Source organism: Heterocephalus glaber, unplaced genomic scaffold, assembly GCF_053883595.1.
Source record: "Heterocephalus glaber isolate CG9 unplaced genomic scaffold, H.glaber_assembly_v1.0 deba00001593, whole genome shotgun sequence".
Lineage (NCBI taxonomy): Eukaryota > Metazoa > Chordata > Mammalia > Rodentia > Bathyergidae > Heterocephalus > Heterocephalus glaber.
In genome coordinates, this window is record NW_028258368.1 from 1,722,678 (window position 1) to 1,741,398 (window position 18,721).

At 40.5% G+C, this 18,721-nt stretch overlaps 1 pseudogene; it reads left to right on the forward strand.

Annotated features, from left to right (window-relative positions):
- Positions 1 to 550: 550 nt before the first annotated feature.
- On the forward strand, positions 551 to 10,404 carry LOC101713983 (phosphatidylinositide 4-phosphatase SAC2-like; annotated as a pseudogene).
- Positions 10,405 to 18,721: the final 8,317 nt, after the last annotated feature.

The window sequence follows — 18,721 nt, forward strand, 5'->3', positions numbered from 1 at the left end:
GATTAAAACTATATCCTTCACCATGCACTAAACTAAAATCAAAGTAGATCAAAGATCTAAATATTAAAACAGAAATACTATACCTGCTGGAAGAGAGGTTAGGTAGAACTCTTGAAGACATAGGCATAGGAAAAGACTTCATGAATAAAATCTCAGTTCCCTGTGAACTAGCACAAACAATCAACAAGTGGGATCTCATCTTATTAAAAAGCTTCTACACAGCAAGAGAAATCACCAGCAGGGTGAAAGGACAACTCGAAATTAGGAAAAAATTTTTACCAGGTGTTCCTCAGACAAAGGTCTACCATCTAGAATATTTAAAGAACTTTAAAAAATCAGACCTGAGACCTTCACTGCCTGGGCCGCTGGCGGGGCCCGTTCTCCCCGGGCGGGTGGGGCCCGAGGTGCTCTTCGGCCGAGCTTCCCAGCAGGGTCCGTCCCAGGCCACTCTGGGGCGCAGGCTCCGCAGCCGCTGCTGAGGAGACGCTCCCGGGGCTCCTGCCGCCCCCCGGGCCCGGGGCCGCGTCCTCCCTCGGCGCGCGGGGCCAGCATGGAGCTCTTCCAAGCCAAGGACCTCTACATCCTGCAGCAGGGGGAGCGCGCGCTGTGGTGCAGCAGCCGCGACGGCGGCCTCCAGCTCCGACCCACTACTGATCTACTTCTTGCCTGGAATCCTATTCGTTTGGGATTGGTAGAAGGTGTTATTGGGAAGCTTCAACTTCACTCAGCTCTGTAAGAAGCATCATTTTGGGATTAACAAACCGGAGAAGATTATACCATCTCCTGATGACTCAAAGTTTCTACTGAAGACCTTTATAAATATTAAATCCAATGTGTCTGCTCCAAATAAAAAAAAAAAAGTTAAGGAAAGTAAAGAAAAGGAGAAATTGGAGAGACGATTACTTGAGGAGTTGTTGAAGATGTTCATGGACTCAGAATCCTTTTACTATAGCTTGACCTATGACCTGACCAATTCGGTGCAAAGGCAGAGAGCACTGGGGAGAAGGATGGCCATCCCCTCTGGCAGAAGGTTGATGATCGATTTTTTTGGAATAAATATATGATACAAGATCTTACTGAGATTGGTACACCAGATGTGGACTTTTGGATTATTCCCCTTATCCAAGGTTTTGTGCAGATTGAAGAGCTTGTGGTTAATCATAATGAATCATCTGATGATGAGAAAAGCAGCCCAGAGAGACCCCCTCAGGAGTCCACCTGTGTAGATGACATTCACCCACGATTTTTAGTGGCTCTTATTTCACACCGGAGTAGACACAGAGCAGGAATGTGCTATAAACGAAGAGGAGTGGATAAAAATGGAAATGTTGCAAATTATGTGGAGACTGAGCAGTTAATTCATGTTCATAATCATACACTGTCCTTTATTCAGACATGAGGCTCTGTGCCTGTCTTTTGGAGCCAGGTTGGGTATCAATATAATCTAAGATCTTGGCTGGACAAAAGTGAAAAGGAAACTGTTGCCTATTTCTGTCCCCATTTCGAAGAACAACTGAATATTTACAAAAAACAGGTTATTATTAACTTGGTAAACCAGACAGGAAGAGAGAAAATTATTGATGATGCTTACCTGAAACAAGTGCTGCTTTTTAACAACTCTCATCTCACTTACGTTTCCTTTGACTTTCATGAGCACTGCCGAGGAAGAAAGTTTGAGACTGTTCAAACCCTAACAGATGCCATCTATGACATTATTCTTGACATGAAGTGGTGTTGGGTTGATCAAGCGGGAGTGATATGTAAACAAAAAGGGATTTTTCGAGTCGCGTGGAAGATGCCGAATCACCCCGCTGCAGACAGGCAGGTCTGCCCACACCCTACCAAGGTCCCCAGTTGCACGGAATACATGCCAATCAGCCCGCTACAGACAGGCAGGTCTGTGCATGCCCTACTGAGGTCCTGAGTCTCGCGGAAGACGGCTGCAGACAGGCAGCCACCTGATTCCACACTACAAAGACGCAGAGGACAGCAGACCACCAGACCAAGGTACTGAGTCCCGCTGTTCCCAGCCCAGAGGTAGGGGCTTCTGAGCCGTCATCCCACTGCTCCTGGTCCAGAGGAAGGGGCTTCCCGGTCACCATCCCTCCCGCTGCTCCCAGCCAAGAGGAAAGGGCTTTTGGGCCACCTTCTGTCCCACTGCTCCTGGCCCAGAGGAAGGGGCTTCCAGGCCACCATCCCTCCCATGGCTCCCGGCCCAGAGGGAGGGGCTTCTGAGCCACCATCCCACTGCTCCTGATCCAGAGGAAGGGGTTTCCCGGCCACCATCCTTCCCACTGCTCCCAGCCCACAGGAAAGGGCTTTTGGGTCACCATCCCTACTGCTGCTCCTGGCCCCTGTCCCACCTCACCCAGCCCAGAGGAGGTAATCCATGCAGGCACTAACAGCCCCCCGCCCCAGTCGAAATGAGAAAACATGTAAATAAGTCTCAAAACCAGACTTCCAGATCACTTACAGCAACCCTAAAGGGAAATGAGATGGAACACTCTGATACTCAACCACCTGGACCCACTGAACTGGCAACAAAAGGGGATCTGGAAAAAATGAAATCAGAAATAATTTCTCAGATAACAGGAGAAATTTTGCCCCTAGTGCAAGACATGATTAATAAATCTAGAGAGGAGCTCAGGAACATGATGGAATCTCAACATAAGAAACAAATGGAATCCATAAAACAGATGCAGACAGATTTCCAGGACATGAAAAACTCCATTGAAAGTCTACACAGCAGAATGAGCCAATGTGAGGACAGAATTTCAGATATAGAAGATAAGGGTGCAATTAGTGACCAGGAAAAGAAAAATTGCTTCAAAATTCTAAGGGAACATGAGAAATCAATCCAGCAGCTGCTAGATGATGCAAAGAACAATAACATAAGACTGATTGGGCTCAATGAAGAAACAGGAGAGAGTGCAGATGACATAAAAAAATCTCTTCACAGAAATAATGACAGAAAACTTCCCAAGCAGGGGAAAAGAGCTGGACATACAGATAAGTGAGGCATATAGGACTCCAAACAGCCATGATCAAAAAAAAATCTACACATAGGCATATAATTGTTAAGATTCCAGAAACACAACAGAAGAACAAAGTTCTCCAAGCAATCAGAGAAAAGAAACAAATCACATACAAAGGAAAGCCCATCAGAATCACAGCAGACTTCTCAACACAAACCATCAAGGCAAGAAGAGCTTGGAGTAACATATTCCAAGCCCTAAAAGAAAACAGCCTCCAACCCAGATTGATGTACCCTGCAAAACTATCTTTCAAAATGGATGTAGAAATAAGATACTTTCATGACAAAGAGCACCTTAGGAACTTCATGAATACCAAACCAGCACTCCAAAGAATTTTACACAATATCCTAGGAACAGACATTGAGGATCACAACCCCAGGAAGCAAAGCAGAATGAACCCATATGGCATGACAAGAAATTAAATGTAAAGGGGGAGAACCCAACAAAAAGAAAAAGTCATGGCAATGACAAGTCAATACGTTTCAGTTATAACCATCAATGTTAATGGTCTCAATTCACCAATCAAAAGCAATAGACTGGCAGAATGGGTCAAGAAGCAAAATCCAACAATATGCTGCATATAAGAAACACACTTAACTCCAAAGGAAACTCATAGACTGAAAGTTAAAGGGTGGAAAACAATACTGCATGCGACAGGAACCCAAAAAAAGGCAGGAGTAGCTATCCTCTTGGCAGATCAAGTAGATTTCAAACCAACACTGATTAAGAGAGACGAAGAAGGACACTACATCCTTGTAAAGGGAAGAATCCAAGAGGAAGAGATGACAATCATAAATATCTATGCACCAAACACTAGTGAGCCCAACTATATAAAACAAATACTAACAGACATGAAAAGTCATATATGCACTAATACAATTGTAGTGGGGGACCTCAACACCCCACTGTCACAAATAGATCAACTAGACTAAAAATAAGTAATGAAATACTAGAACTCAGTCGAACTCTTGAACAAATGAACTTAACAGATGTTTACAGAGTCTTCCACCCCACAAAATCAGAATACACATTCTTCTCAGCTGCACATGGGTCATTCTCCAAAATAGACCACATACTCACACACAGAACATGCTTAAGTAAGTGCAAAGGAACTCGAGTTATCCCCTATATATTATCAGACCATAGTGAGATGAAATTGGAGATCCATAGCAAAAGAAACTCAAAAAATTTCATAAACACTTGGAAATTGAACAACACACTTCTGAATAACCAATGGGTCACAGAAGAAATTAAAGAAGAAATCAGACAGTTCCTAAATGACAATGACAATACAACATATTGGAATCTATGGGACACAATGAAAGCAGTCTTACGAGGGAAATTCCTAGCAGTGAATACGCATATTAGGAAAACAGAACAAGCCCAATTAAACAACCTAATGCTGAACCTCAAGCTTCTAGAAAAAGAAGAGCAGGACAACCCCAAAGCTCATACAAGGGAGGAAATTATAAAGATCAGAGGAGAAATCAATGCAATGGAGACTAAGAGAAGGATACAAAAAAATCAATGAAGCCAAGAGTTGGTTCTTGGAAAGAATCAACAAAATTGACAAACCTTTAGCCAGCCTTGTCAGAAAAAAGGAAAGAAAAGGCCGAAATCCATGCAATTAGGAATGAAAAGGGTGAAATTACAACAGACCCAGCAGAAATCCAGAGGATCATCAATACCTACTTCCAGAACCTATACACCAATAAGATGGACAACACAGAAGAAATGGACAGATTCCTAGATACATATGAATTACCAAAGTTAAATGAAGAAGACCTAAAAATTCTGAACAACCCAATATCAACGAATGAAATTGAAAACGTAATTCAAAACTTATCAACTAAGAAAAGCCCGGGCCCTGATGGCTTCACTGTTGAATTCTACAAGACATTTAGAGAGGAACTGCTGCCACTACTGTTTAAACTCTTCAATGAAATTGAAAGGGAAGCAATACTCCCAAATTCATTCCTGGAAGCAACCATCACCTTGATCCCCAAAGCAGAGAAAGACCCAACTGAAAAAGAGAACTATAGGCCAATCTCGCTAATGAACATAGATGCAAAAATCCTTAATAAGATACTGGAAAACAGAATGCAGAAGATCATCAAGAAGATCATACATCCTGATCAAGTGGGATTCATCCCAGGGATGCAGGGATGGTTCAATATACGCAAATCAATCAATGTAATACACTATATCAATAGAGCCAAGGACAAAAGACATATGATTATCTCCATAGACGCAGAGAAAGCATTTGACAAAATCCAACATGCATTTATGATAAAAACTCTACAAAAAATTGGAATAGATGGTCTCTACCTCAAACTGATAGAAGCCATCTATGAAAAACCAACAGCCAATATCATACTAAATGGTCAAAAACTGATATCCTTCTCAATAAAATCAGGAACAAGACAAGGATGTCCACTATCACCACTCTTGTTCAATATAGTTCTGGAAACATTAGCCATGGTGATTAGACAAGAGAAAGAAATAAGAAGAATAAAGATAGGAAATGAAGAAGTCAAATTGTCATTATTTGCAGATGACATGATACTCTCTATAGAAGACCCCAAGAACTCCACCCAATGTCTTCTAGACTTAATAACCAAATTCAGTCAAGTAGCTGGTTACAAGGTCAACACACAAAAATCCATAGCTTTCCTCTACACCAATGTCAGACTCACTGAGAGAGAAATAGGGCAAATAATTCCTTTCACAATAGCATCCAAAAAACTGAAATACCTAGGAATCATCCTAATGAAAGAAATCAAAGACCTCTTCTCTGAAAACTATGGCACTCTGAAAAGAGAGATTGAAGATGATATCAGAAAATGGACAGACATCCCCTGCTCCTGGGTAGGAAGGATTAATATAGTGAAAATGGCCATACTTCCAAAACTGCTATATAGATTTAATGCAATTCCAATTGAGAGCCCAGCGGCATACTTCATGGACCTTGAGAAAACAATCCAAAAATTCATTTGGAACAAGAAGAGACCCAGAATAGCAAAAGCAATTCTAGGTAACAGAGACATGGCAGGGGGTATCACAATCCCCAACCTGCAACTCTACTACAAAGCTACTGTGATAAAAACAGCATGGTACTGGCAAAGAAACAGACCTGAGGACCAGTGGAACAGATTAGAAGATGCAGAAACAACGCCAGACACACTCAGCCATCTCATCTTTGACAAAGGAGCCAAACACCCTCACTGGAGGACAGATAGCCTCTGTAATAAATGGTGCTGGAAAAATTGGGCTTCAACTTGCCAAAGATTAAAACTAGACCTGTATCTCTCACCATGCATTAAACTAAAATCAAAATGGATTAAAGATCTAAATATTAAAATAGAAACTCTGAACCAGTTGGAACAGAGGTTAGGTAGAACCCTTGAAGACATCAGTGTAGGAAAAGATTTTATGAACAAAACCTCAGTTGCTCGTGAACTAGCACAAACAATCAACAAATGGGATCTCTTCTTATTAAAAAGCTTCTACACAGCAAGAGAAACCACCAGCAGTGTGAAGGGATAACCCACAATGTGGGAAAAAATCTTCACCTGCTCTTCCTCAGACAAAGGTCTACTATCTCGAATCTATAAAGAACTTAAAAAGATCAGACCTCCCAAATGTAAAGACCCAATCCAAAAATCGACATCTGAAATGAACAGACATTTCTCAGACAAAGAAGTAGAAATAGCAAATAAATACATGAAAAAATGTTCAACATCACTGGTCATTCGAGAGATGCAAATGAAAACAATGCTGAGATTCCACTTCACTCCAGAAAGAATGGCTGCTATCATGAAATCAACCAATAACTAATGCTGGTGGGGCTATGGGGAAAGAGGAACCCTGCTCCACTGCTGGTGGGAGTGTAGACTGGTGGAAGCACTGTGGAAATCAGTATGGAGATACCTCAAAGAACTAGGACTGGAAGTCCCATTTGACCCTGCTATTCCACTGCTGGGGATCTTCCCCAAAGAATTAAAAGAATCATACCACAGTGATATATGTGCACCCATGTTCATAGCAGTGCAGTTTGTAATAGCTAAAACTTGGAAACAGCCCAAATGCCCATCAACTGGAGACTGGATAAAGAAAATGTGGTTTTTTAAAATAAAATGGAGTACTACTCAGCCATAAAAAATGAGAAATTAGAGACATTTATAGCTAAGTGGATGCACATTGAGGTGATACTCTTAAGTGAAATAAATAGGACACACATGTATAAATACCAAATAGTTTCTCTGATGTGAGAAACTGAAAGTGTAAATAAGGACTAAATATATAATAGGTAATATGAAATAGGAAGAAAAGGGGCAAACGGGAAGGAAGTGGGAGGGCTAGAGGAAAGAATAGAAGGGAATGGGATTAATATGAGAAAATGGAAAACTAGGAACAAAATCTTTGTAAATAGGGAGGAATGGAGGGGTTGAAGGGAGGGCTGGGCAAGGGTGAAAAATAGGAACCAAGAGAGACTATGTAAAGGTGCAAATTTCCAATGATGAATGTCATTCCATTGTATACCTAAAATGTACCAATGATTAGAATGAATAATCGATAATGTAAAATAGGAAGAAAAGGTCCAAAGAGGTAGGGGTAGTGGGAGGGGCAGGGGAAAGGAAAGAAGGGAAAGGAAAAATGATGAGAAATGGAAAAAATGGAAATAAAGTCTTTGTAAATAGGGAAGGGTGGAGGGCGTGAAGGGAGGGCTAGGAATGGGGAAAAAATAAGAACCAAGATGCATTATATAAAGGTACAATTCCCAATGAGAAATGTAATTGTGTTGTATACCTACAATGTACTAATAAAAGAATTTAATACAGAAAAAAAATTTAAAAAGAAGGGATTTTTCGAGTTAATTGCATGGACTGCCTGGATCGCACAAACGTGGTCCAAGCTGCCATCGCAAGAGTGGTCATGGAACAGCAGCTGAAAAAATTAGGTGTGATGCCCCCAGAGCAGCCACTGCCTGTGAAATGTAATCGGATCTAGTAGATAATGTGGGTAAACAATGGTGACTCCATTATCAGACAGTATGCTGGGACAGCTGCTCTGAAGGGTGACTTTACAAGGACAGGTGAAAGGAAGTTAGCAGGAGTTATGAAAGATGGTGTCAACTCAGCGAATAGGTATTACCTCAATCAGTTTAAGGATGCTTATAGGCAAGTCGTTATAAATTTGATGCAAGGCATTCCAGTGACAGAAGATCTTTATTTCATATTTACCAAGGAGAAAGAGCATGAAGCTTTGCATAAGGAAAGCCAGAGAAGCCACCACGAACTGATTAGTCAGCTTTTACAAAGCTACATGAAATTACTGCTGCCTGATGATGAAAAGTTCCATGGGGACTGGGCCCCCTTATTTATTGTGATCCCAGCCTCATTGATGCTACTCATAGAGATGTGGATGTGCTGTTATTGCTTTCTAACTCTGCCTACTACGTGGCCTATTATGATGATGAAGTGGATAAAGTAAACCAGTATCGATGACTAAGTCTAGAAAACCTGGAAAAAATAGAAATAGGTCCTGAACAGACTCTTTTTGGTAAGCCAAAGTTTTCCTGCATGCGACTATACTACAGATATAAAGAAGCAAGTGGTTATTTCCACACACTGAGAGCTGTACCACGTAATCCAGAAGAAGATGGAAAAGACACCCTTCAGTGCCTTTGCAGAGATGTTGCAGATCACCAAGCAAGCTGTAGGTCTGGATGTGCCCATAATCGTGAGAAAACTCGAGAGGAAGAACAGTAAACCTCATGAAGGAATCATTGGTATCAGATCTCAACACCAAGGCTCTTTGGCCCAGGGGAAGAATTTTTTAATGAGCAAATTTTCCTCTCTAACTCAAAAAGTGAAACAGACCAAATCCAATGTAAATATTGGCAACCTACGAAAATTAGGAAACTTTACAAAATCTGAAATGAAAGTTAATTTTCTAAAACCAAACTTAAAAGTCAACCTTTGGAAATCAGATAGTAGTCTTGAGACTATAGAAAACTCGGGAGTGATGGATAATAAGGTCCAGGCAGAGTCTGATGAGGACATGTCTTCAGATGACTCATACCACTCTGATGAATTCCTTATCAATTCCAAGTCTGATGAAGACAAGCAGCTAGCTAATTCTTTAGAAAATGTAGGGCTGATCAATTATGTTCTTCCTAGTTGTGGTATTATTGCTTCAGCACCTCGATTAGGCAGTCGATCTCAGTCTATTAGTAGCACTGATATTAGTATTCATGCTCCTTCAGAGGTCACTGTTGCGCATGGAAGTGGGCTTGGAAAAGGCCAGGAGTCTCCTTTGAACAAGAGCCCTTCTGACAACATACACATATTGACTGGCTTTGCTAAGCCTATGGATATTTACTGCCACAGATTTGTCCAAGATGCACAAAACAAAATGACTGAGCCGTCAGAGACCAAGTCTGGGTCTCAGCAAGCTAGTGAGGAAGGAAATCAAATGACCAATCAAGTTTCTAATGAAGAAACTCAATCAGAATCAACGGAACAGACACCTTCTCGGCCATCTCATTTAGATGTGTCTTCTGGGACAGGCCCCCAATTTTTGTCAGTTGAACCAGTTCATTCAGTTGTATCTCAAAAGACTCCCAGCTCTGGTCTCAGCATGGAACTTGAGGCAGGGCATCGTGTAACTCCTTCCCCTTCTGAGAACAGTAGCAGCAGAGCAGTCTCTCCCTTTGCAAAGATTCGCAGCTCCATGGTCCAGGTTGCTAGTATTACCCAAGCTGGGTTCACCCATGGGATAAACCTGGCAGTAGCCAAAGTTCAGAAGAGTCCTGCAGAACCTGAAGTAGTTAATGAAGTCCAACAAAATGAACTTAAAAATATGTTTACACAATGCCAGACACGAATAATCCAGATTTAGATTTTAGCCACAAAGAATCGTGTTTTATTTTAAAATGTTTTCACATATTAGGCTATTTTAACTTGTATTGTTTGAATCTAGGGATCACCAATTCTGGTTATTGGGAAGGGTCTTCAGAGGAGGCTGAACTTGAGATTTCCAGATTTGAGAACCAAGACTAGGCTGTGTCATCCTACATTGTGTAGACCTGAGTAGCATATACACTACAAAACTACAGAGCAGTTTATTCATTTGAAAGTAATTCAGGAACAGGTCATTTTGGTATAGAACCTGAAGTGGGTATTTTTTGGGTGAAGGGGGGATGAAGTATAGGAAGTAGACACAAGGAATGGACATGGGCCCATTTGAGAGTAGCATTTTTGTCAGTTCATTCCTGTTTATTACCTCTACAAGGTACCATTTAGTTTAGTGAATTTAGAATGGAGAAGCATGACTATAAAAAATTTTGAAGACTTAACCATTCCCTGTGAAGAGTTGAGGATTACTAATACTCTAGTTAAAAACTCATTTGATCCTAACTTTCCCCATATTCAAGGGCCGGGGATTTAGCTCAGTGGTTCTGGTGCCTGCCTCACAAGCACAAGGACCCGAGTTCGATCAATGGTACCAAGAAAAAAAAAAGTACACACCTCATATTCTAACTTGAATTATTCTGTCATCTGTGGTCTTCAAAATTGAGACACACTGACTTGCCTGTCGTAAAGTAAACCCAGTGCATCAAATGTATCTGGTGGTACCCATTTTATCCTGCTCTCTTTAAAGAATGTATTGGCTATCAGAAATTCTGAAAGTCTTCAAGTTTTAACCTTTCCAGGACATTCCTCAACATCTGGTACACACTACTCCAACTTGTGAAAATTTGGTTTGAAACACTGTTGGGTGAAAACTGGTTTTATCATGATAATCCTGACCATGGAGAGCCAGAGCCACCTGTATAACCAACCCACACAGGAAGAAAGCTGCACATCACAGTCCAGCAAGTATTGGTTTCTCTACTATCTTTAGAGCCTTACTCTGTTGAAGTGATTCTCAGCTGAACAGTATGTCTGCTGTAACTTTGATAAACATTCAGTTTTTGTTATTTATTAGTGGTATTTTTTTGATGTGTCAAATCTTGTGACTATTAAAAAGTACCAGTAATTTAAAGTGAAAAAAAAAATCAGACCTCCCAAATTTAAAGACCCAATCCAGAAATGGGCATCTGAAATGAACAGACATTTCTCAAAGAAGTAGAAACAGCAAATAAACATATGAAAAAATGTTCAACATCACTGGTCATTCGAGAGATGCAGATGAAAACAATGCTAAGATTATACCTCACTCCAGAAAGAATGGCTGCTATTATGGAATCAACCAATAACAAATGCTCGTGTGGGTGTGGGGAAAAAGGAGCCCTTCTTCACTGTTGGTGGGAGTGTAGACTGGTGCAACCACTGTGGAAATCAGTATGGAGGTACCTCAAAAAACTAACATTAGCAGTCCCATTTGACCCAGCTATTCCCCTGCTGGGTGTTTCCTCAAAAGTATTAAAAGCACCGTGCTAGGGCCGGGGATTTAGCTCAGTGGTGTTGTCACCTGCTGCACAAGCATAAAGACCTGAGTTCGATCCCCAGTACCAAACAAAACAAAACAAAACAAAACCCCAAAACAAAACCAAAAAACCTGCCATGTGTCATAAACCAAAATAAATGTCTCTTAAAAAAAAAAAGCCCCATACTACAGAGATATATGGACACTCATGTTTATAGTGGCAGAGTTTGTAATAGCTAAATCTTGGAAACAGCCCAAATGCCCATCAACTGGTGATTGGATAAAGAAGATGTGTTTTTTAAAAAAATAAAGTGGAGTACTACTCAGCCATAAAGAATGGTAAACTAGAGACATTTATAGCCATACTCTTAAGTGAAATAAATAGGACACACATGTGTAAATACCAAATAGTTTCTCTGGTGTGAGCAACTGAAAGTGTAAATGAGTATCAAAATGTAAAATAAACAATGTGAAATAGGAAGAAAAGGTCCAAAGGGAAAGGGGAAGTGGAGGAGTAGGAGAAAAGAAAGAAGGGAAAGGAAAAAATATGAGAAAAGGAAAAGACAAAAACAAAGTCTTTGTAAATAGGGAGGGGTGGAGGGGTCGGAGGGAGGGCAGGAGAATGGGGAAAAAATAAGAATCAAGATGTATCATGTAAAGGTACAAATTCCCCATGATGAATGTCATATTGTATACCTAAAATGTACCAATAAACTTAATGAAGAAAAAATTAAAACAGGAAATAGTATAGAGCCAATAAATGAATGCAAAAGCCAATATTTAAACATACTATTGTGAAATTTTGGAATCTTGAACCTTGATAATAAAGACCTTAGTTTCTTGTTTTGGTATCAGGGATCGAACTCAGGACCTTGCACTTGCGAGGCAGGCAGTGGAACCACTGAGCTAAATCCCCAGCCCAAGAAACATTAGTTTTATTTCTATCATTTGGCTGGTGTATTTTGTCTCCCAAATATAAAAGTTGAAAACTATTTAAAAAAAAGAAAGAAAGAAGAAAAGAAAAGAAAAATACCAGAGAGAGTATGCAGAAATGGTAGCAGTCTAAACTGGAACAATTACTTTGGAAAGCGGTTTGTCCATATCTAGAAAAACTGAAGATATACACCACTCTTCCTCCACAGTTCCACTCAAAGTCATATTCCCTGGAGAAACTATTACCTGCACTTAAAGAAATACAAGCAAGAATATTCTTTGCAACGTTGTTTATCATGGGAAAGACAGATTACTGTTAATCATTACAATTGGTATGTATCGTATCATCTTGAGTAAATCCAAAACATCATACTGGGGGTAAAAGGCAAGTTGCAAAGGGATACATTCAGATGATACCACTTTTGTATATACAGAAATTAAAAAAAAAACACTATACTTTTTTTGGGTAGAGAAAGTAGAATTTTTCTTCAAGAGATAAAAGTAAATAAATAATCTAAGTCCCCCAGAAAGCTCATGAATCAGGCCTGTGACCACTTCTCATAGCAGGACTGAGCACTGGGAAATGAGAGGTGACATTAAAAATTCTGAAGCTTCATTATTGAAAAACCAGCTTTCTTGAGGTATGGTTTACATTAAAGCCTGGGAAGGATTTACCAAATCTGAACACTTCAGGCCTTAAGAGCGGTTGCCGGGGGCTTAGCTCAGTGGTTCCACCGCCTGCCTCGCAAACGCAAGGTCCCGAGTTCGATCTCTGGCACCAAAAAAAAAAAAAAGAGTGGTGAGATTACAGTAGTAATTGAAGTACAGTAGTAATTGAAGTACAGTGTAAACCTGGAGTGAAGGAAGAGCTCATGTCACTGGGGAGACATGCAGGAGGCTTTGGAGGTATAAATTACAACACAAGCGAGGAAGGATGCTGAAGGATGAGGACGGTTTCCATTTGAAAAGAACTGATTCATTGCTGTGTAAACGTATCACATATCCGCTACTTCCCAACTCTGAAATTCCTCTCCATAGAGAGGAAAGAAAAATGGTACCCATCAGAGATTTACAGATTCTAGTAGCTTACGCTTCAGAGGAGGCACTAAAAAGTGAAAGTGTCAAAAGTTTCCGCTTGATGCTTTTCTGTTTCAAAAAGGATGTTTTAGCCTCTGGCTGGTAAAAGTGAAAAGAGAATCAAGATGTTTACAACGGGCTGGCTTGGGGGTGTAGCTCCGGTAAGAGCTCAGGAAAGTGCGCTTAACTTGTGCGAGGGCCTAGGTTCAATCCCTGATGCGCACAAAAAGTCACACGGGTACACGCGCGCCCACACAGATAACATGATACACATAGGAATGGGATGGGGAGCCAGTAGAGGTCTTAGTTCATTTACAGACTAGAAAATCAGCCTTACTTCCTAAGTAAGCTTTATTTATCAAAAGTAGTTGATGGCACCAGTTATTAATACAGCTTTAAGGTGTAAGGTAATACTGCTTTCTGTTCTTCGACTGAGAATGTGTTTCCAAGCTCATAACAAACGATATTTGAGTTGAGACCCTCGAAATGCCCTCAGTATTAGGTTAAAAAAGTGTAAGCAGAAACTATTAAGCATGTTATCTCTCTCTGCTTAAGTTCTGAGTTAAAGTAAAAGTTAAAGTTGAACCAGTTTATAGTTCAATTACTGGAATTATGAACCACTGGAGAGCTTGTAGCATGTGTGCAACCAAACCTTATTTATCTAGTGTAGTGCTTAGAGTATATGGGTATTTAATAAATGCTTTTTGACTGATTGAAAGTAAAATCTTTGGGGGCCGGGGATTTAGCTCAGTGGTTTCACTGCCTGCTGCACAAGCACAAGGACCTGAGTTCGATCCTGGTACCAAAAAAAAAGAAGAACATTTGGTAGAAAGTAAAATCTTTGGCAAAATTCTCTAACATTCACTAAAACCAAACTATAGTAAACTGAGATGGCAAGGTGAATGAACATTCAGAAAGAACAAAGTGTTTCAAAATATTTTCATCTTTTTGGCTACAGTAATCATTGCAAAGCAGATTCAAAAAGGGAAGAGGACCCAATAGTAGCTTCTCGTTTAGTGTTTTAAATTTTTATTAGTATATATTTGTGATATGTAATGAATATATTCATTGTGGGATATTGGTACATATACCTATTGCATCTTGATCCTTTTTACTTCTCCTTTTCCTCCTCTTTCTTGCGTATCCCCTCATTCTCAGATTCCCTTCCCATCTCCACAATATCCATTTCCCTGTTTCCTATTATCTTTCTTTCATTTTGCTCTTTACATTATTTATAGTTTGAGTTTTTTTATATACTTATAGTTCTTCTTAAATACCACTTCTCGTATACTTAGACATGATACTTAATTTTCTGTGTTTGATTTAATTCCCTTAGCATTATGCACTCCAGGTGCATCTTTTTTTCTACGAATAATAGCTTCTAATTTCTGCAATCTGAATCTATATCTTTGCTGTTAGCACAGTGCACAAAACCTAGCCTCTTCGTAGTCAGGTAAATTTGGCTGGTGATCCCCCGCATTGTTCCAACGGCTTCTACATTTTTAAGTGAAAGCTTCTGGTTTTGTTTTTAATTCCTAAAATCCATATCCTTTGTCCTTCAGTGATCACTGGGATTTCAACATTTATTTGCCGAGCTAGGTGAGTTTTATAAACCACTGTACGTCTTCATAAGAAGTGCCAGTCCTGCTTCAGAAATCAAGGAAAGACTGATGTTTGAACAGTATTCTTTAATATATGTTAAAGATATTTTTTCCATTTTCTGAAATGAGAATGTAGCTTAAGCTACAAACCATTGGTATTCTATGAGTATGATTCTGAGCTTCTGTGAACTTTTTTGGTGTTGACTAATATTCATTCCCCTACCTCATATTCCTCAAGTGTCCCTAAGGTGCCCAGGTAAGCCTTCTCCTCCTGGGTACCTAGATATGATGTTGGGAAATAGTTACACCTAAAATGATCTTGAGGTCTTACGAGATGCTTGGAGTACATTCTTGGAATTTTTTTCCTTCTAGATCTTCCCATATTATCAGTTCAATCCAACAGACAGAGCTGAATTTTCCCATGTGTGGGTCATTAGCTCAAGTGCTGGTGATATAAAGATGAGCAATTCCTGTTGTCAAAGAGGTAATAATGTAGTGATGGTGAACTTTTTAGAGCTTTCAATGATACAAACAGCCTGCTGCGGCATGCATGCCATTGGTTCACCACTACTTTTGCAATGGTCCAGAGCCCTGGAGGATGCCACTTACTTGGGATGCCTTAAAATATACCAACACCTGGGCTGTCATCTCAAGAATATTTAGAAATAGGTCTTGGGTGAGGCCTGGGAATATTGTTTTGAAAGCTCCCCAAGTGATTCCAATATATAATAAAGAGCATACCTAATAGGTAATCTAATCAAAAGTGAACATTTATTGAGGACTGCTTTATGCCAAGCACTGTTCTATTCTCATATTTTACATTTAATCTTCCCAACAACCCAATAAGATAAATATATTGTTACTTCCATTTTATGGATGAAGAGACCAGGCAGGGTTGTGTTCTCTGGTTGCTTTAAATCTATCATCTATGATGGATGATCTAGTTCAGGATCCCAGTGTGTCTAATATAGTATACTTCTCAGTGCTTTCAATTCTCTCATTTTATATCTCGATATAAAAAGATATATCTTTAATATATTTTCAAGTATCTTAAGCTAAGAAAATAAGTAAAAGAACAAGAAGAAGTACTCATTGCTTGTCTTCTTCCTGCTGTCCAAGTATGTGAGTCTTGTCCTCAGGACAGTGGTACCTTGGTACTCACTGTTAGTTGGTTCAGGAAGTATGACAAGTACTGGAAATGAGGAATACAAACGAATTGCTTTGGCTGAAAAGGGTACCAAGATACAAAGCAACTGACACCGACAAGCTCTAGCTTGTGGATCCAGGACCAAACAAATAATGGCACCATGACAAAATGTGTCCAGTAACAAATTTGACGTTTCAAAGTGGTCGAGTACTGAGATATGACCATGCTTGGCTCTTCTTCTAAAGAAGTGTCACTTCTTGACCCTCCCTCCAGGCATTGGGATAAGTTTTCCTTAAGGTAAAATTCAGTTTTCACAACCAGAACTTTAAATCTTAATTATTTCAGCCAAGTTACTGTCACAAAAATGTTAATGTTTATCTCTACACTGATACCTTCTAGCTAGGTGTCTCCTCCTGACATGTCGTGTGGGTGAGGTGAGCAGTAAGCAGAGTAGAATGACATCAGTCTGGCCCTGAGGGTGGTTGGCAGGGGATCTCTATGAATGTCTCCTCCAGGTTGCAGCTGCATGTGAAGTAGTAGATGAAGCAAATTCTTGGAGATGAGGTGTGGGCAGGGCTGCTGAAGGCTCCTGTCACACAGAAACTAGAATATTGAGGTAAAAATCTCCTGTCTAACAAATTCCTTTTAAGGTAATGGGCAAGCCGGGGGCGGGGGGAGGAGTCTCCAAGGCCTGGGGTGGTATATAAAGGTGTGATGCTGTGTTCTGGCTTCCTCTCACACATCCAGGTCCTCACTTAACCTGGGCTGTCTGGACCACTTCTATTGAACACTAGACCTTGGCACCTTGCTGAGGGACAATGGAAAACACTTGGAGGCTGTGGGTATCCACTGTGTTCCTGATCCTAGGTATGGCTGTGGTTTTTGGTGAAAGCCACCTAGAAAAGAACTTCAAAACCTAGTTTGGTTAAGGACCCCTCGGCATGCCCACCAGCTGCCAGTGTAGCCATGCGGGAGCCTGCAACCCACCCCACCCCACCTCTGGCCTCCTGGCTGTGCAGCTACCTGGTTCCACACTACAGAGGCACAGGGGGGCATAAAGGCCATTGTCCTGAGCTGCAAAAGTGAACAACAGACAGAGGGCCTCTCTCAGGCTCCTTGATGAAAACTGAAGCCCACTGGAAAAGTGAAGAGAATCTCTGCAATAAAGGCACACCAGATCACGGTACTTGGTAAGTTGGAGAGATCATCACCTCCCATCGGAACCTGGACTATCTTCAGGGGAAGAGCAGCTGGAACCTTTAGTAGAGCCTTGCAGAGTTCAACCCTGCAGGAGGACAGGGAGCTCAACTTGGGACTTGAAGCCAGAAATTTGACTGAATTTCATGGGTCTGCGACTGGCTTGCTGAGACTCATTGACTTATATCTGCACACTGCTGCCCGCTTTGTCTGTTGTGACAACAGAGACATAACCTGAAGGAGGCCCTTCATTTTATCTTTTAATTGTTATTTTCAAAATTATTACTATTTCTTTGCTCTTTTTTTTTTTTTTTTTGGTACCAGGGATCGAACTTGAGTCCATGCGCTTGCACGGCAGGTGGTGACACCACTGAGCTAAACCCCCAGCCCATTTTGCTCTTAGTTTTAATTTTTCTTTTTCTACTTGTTTCAAATTTTAATTTTTCTCTTTTTTCTTTCTTTCTCTTTTCTTTATCTCTCTCTCCCCCTCAGTCCCTTGCTGTCCCACATTGTTCTTCATTTCCCTTTGTGTTTCTGTTCTGGCCCTAATTTGTATTTCTTCTTTATTTTTCTTTTCTTGTCTTTTTCCGTCTCTCGCCCGTGTCCTCTGGCCTCACTGCTAACCTTCCCCTATCCTTCTACCTACCTATCCGTCCCTCCCCAACTCCTTCTAACTCCCCATCCCAAAGGGTAAAGTTGCCACATTGAAGAGTTTATTCACTATAAACGTATGTTGGGTTGGTCCTCAATTTTGATTTAATTCACACAGTTAAAGGTGAGAGATTAATAACTACCACAAATTGTCATTTTCTAAGATGTACTTGATGCTATGGTGTTGCTGATTGTATCACTTGGGGTAAGGTGTTGTGATTGATCGAATCAGTTGTCTTTCCTGGTAAAATGAAAATGAGATAGCATCAGAGTCATTAGAGACTCAAAACCTAAAGACCAGCTATACCTGGAAGACACCTCTGAGAAGCAATCATTCCATAAGGGTTCTAATTACAAGCAACAAAGATACTTACAATAAGCAACTTCAAAGAATCAACTCAGGAATTAAACCAAGGATGATACCAAAAACAAAAATGAGAAGGCAAGGCACAGACTCAGACTTCCACCCCACAAAAGGCAAATTCTGGGGGAAATGAGGTGGAAAAGTCTGATAATCAACCACCTGGACACCTCATTCCTGTGTGATAGCACAGGAAGTAACAAAACTGATGAATGAGGGTCTAGAAAAATTCAAAGCAGAAATAATCTCCCAGATAACTACAGAGATGGTGAGTAGAGTGAAAGAC